Genomic DNA, 3,013 nt, shown 5'->3' on the forward strand with positions numbered 1-3,013 from the left:
GAGCATTTTTCATGTATGCATAGGCCATTTGTTTGTGTTCCTAGGAGAAATATTTATTCAGCCCCTTTGTCCATTTTTTAAATTGGATTTTTTTTTTTTACTGTTAAGTTGCTTGAATTCTTTGTGTATTCTATATAGTAAACCCCTTGTCACATGCATAGTTTGCAAATATTTTCTGCTGTTCTGTAGGTTGTCTTTTCACTCAGTTGATTATGTCCTTTGCTGTGCAGAAGGTTTTTAGTTAGGTATAATATGGTTTGTTTGTTTATTTATTTATTTGCCTGTGCTTTTGAATCTTATTCATGAAGTCTTTGCCCAGTCGTATGTCCTGATGAGTTTTCCCTAAGTTTCCTTCTAGTAGTTTTATAGTTTCAGGTTTTATATCTATGCTTTTAATTCATTTTGAGTTGATTAATGTATATGGCATGAGGTATGGGTGTAATTTCATAATTCTACATACGGATATCCAGTTTTCCCAGCACCATTTATTGAAAAGGCTGTCCTTTCCCCAATGTATGTTCTCAGTGCCTTTGTCAAAGATCAGTTGGCTGAAAAGTATGGGGAATGATTTCCAGATTCTCTATTCTGTTCCATTGGTTTATGTGTCTGTTTTAATGCCAGTACAGTGCTGTTTTTATTACAATCCCTTTGTAGTATAATTTGAAGTCAGGTGGTGTATTGCCTCCAGCTTTATTTCTTTTGCTCAGGGTTGCTTTGGCTATTCAGGGTCTTTTGTAGTATATGAATGTTAGGATTGTCTTTTCTGTTTCTCTGAAGAAAGTCATTGGTATTTTGATGAGGATTGAATTCAATCTGTAGATCATTTTGGGTAGTATGGACATTTTCATAGAATTAATTCTTCCACTTCATTGTCCTTCTGTCTTTTTGTGTCCTCTTTAACTTCTTTCAGCAGTGATTTTTTGTTCTCCTTGTAGAAATCTTTCACCTCCTTTTAAAAATTTACTTGTAAGCATTTTTTTTTCCTTTTTGTCTTTTTTTGTGTCTGGCAACGGATCGCAACCCTCGGTGTTGCACCCGCACCTCGCTCAGCCAGTGAGCGGGAACTGGTTTGTATGTGGGATCCAAACCCTCAGCGGGAGCGCCGCCACACTCCCAAGCGGTGCACCTTAGCAGTGCGCCACCGGTCTGGCCCGTAAGCATTTTGTTTTATTTTATTTTTTGGTAGCAGTAGTAAATGATCTTGGTTTCTTGAAATCTTTTTCTCCTAGCTTGTTGTTCGCACATAAAAACACACCTGAATTTTGTATGTTGATTTTATTTAGTTTTTATTTTATTTATATTCTTATTGAAGCATAACTAATTCTACATATATTTGGGCTACAGTGTTGAGTACCATCACCTGTGTACAACATATATCAATCAAATCAATATTGTTAATATATTCATTAATCTTTTCACTCCATACCCAATCTCTCTTCAACACCCCCCTCACCCCCACTGCTAGTAACCACAGATTTGTTCTCTTCTTCTGAAAGATCAATGTACTATTGTGTTCTCTCTTCCTTCCTTCCTTCCTTCCTTCCTTCCTTCCTTTCTTTCTTTCTTTTTCTTTCTTTCTTTCATTCTTTTCCTTTCTTTCTTCCCGCCCTCCCTCTTTTTCTCCTTCCTTCCTTCCTTCCTAGTACACACTTATGAGTGAGGACGTGCAGAATTTCTTATTCTGCACCTGGCTAATTTCACTTATAATAATTTCTTTCCAAGCTCATCCATGTTGCTGAAAATGGTAGAATTTCTTTTTTTTTTTTTTATGGCTAAGTAGTGTTTGATTGTGTATATACACCACATTTTCCTTATCCATTTGTCTGCTGATAGACATTTAGTTTGGTTCCATATTTTAGTTATAGTATATAGAGCTATAATGAATGTGGGAGTGCAGGTTTCCCTTTGACATGATGATTTCCATTCCTTTGGGCATATAGCCAGAAATGGGATGGCTGGATCATGCGGTAGATGTTTTTTTGTTTTTTTTTTCTTTAATATGGTTATTTATATATTTATATTATTAATTTCCACATTCTAAGATGTTGTTGCCAAGCAGTTGGTGAGAGGGGAAAACAGGAAGGATGAAGGAAATAGTGTGAGAGACAGAGGAAGGAGGGGGGACATTGTTGAGGCCCATGGTACCCTCCTCATTCCTATAGGGGATACCAGGGGGCTTCCAGCAGTGGCTCAGTTGTTGCTGAGCTGGATGAAGATGTCAGTGCAGTGTGTCTGAGGCTCTCTGCCTCCTCACTCCGCCCCACTGCCCCAGCTTGGGACCCTGGGGTATTTCTGGTGGTGGCTTGGTGGTAGTGGCTGGGCTGGTTGTGGGTGTAGGGGGGTCGTGGCAGAGGCCCCGGCACTCCTGCCCTCCCTGGCTTGGGACTCCAAGGGGCTTTCGGTACATCTAGAGTACTTTGGTGATGTGAGACCTTTACTAGTTAATATCAGACTTTGTGTCTGGTCTGTGGGTGTAATGTTTTTTTCTTTCAGTTCTCTGTTGGATTATTTGCTGTTCCCACCACTTAAACTCTGCACTGGAACTAATTTTTTGTACTTTGCTTACCTCTAATATGGGGGAACTTCCTGTGGGTACTGGCACTTGAACCCTGTAGTTNAATATTGTTAATATATTCATTAATCTTTTCACTCCATACCCAATCTCTCTTCAACACCCCCTCACCCCCACTGCTAGTAACCACAGATTTGTTCTCTTCTTCTGAAAGATCAATGTACTATTGTGTTCTCTCTTTCTTCCTTCCTTCCTTCCTTCCTTCCTTCCTTCCTTCCTTCCTTCCTTCCTTTCTTTCTTTCTTTTTCTTTCTTTCTTTCATTCTTTTCCTTTCTTTCTTCCCGCCCTCCCTCTTTTTCTCCTTCCTTCCTTCCTTCCTAGTACACACTTATGAGTGAGGATGTGCAGAATTTCTTATTCTGCACCTGGCTAATTTCACTTATAATAATTTCTTTCCAAGCTCATCCATGTTGCTGAAAATGGTAGAATTTCTTTCTTTTT

Source organism: Galeopterus variegatus, unplaced genomic scaffold (assembly GCF_000696425.1).
Source record: "Galeopterus variegatus unplaced genomic scaffold, G_variegatus-3.0.2 Scaffold13141, whole genome shotgun sequence".
Classification (NCBI taxonomy): domain Eukaryota; kingdom Metazoa; phylum Chordata; class Mammalia; order Dermoptera; family Cynocephalidae; genus Galeopterus; species Galeopterus variegatus.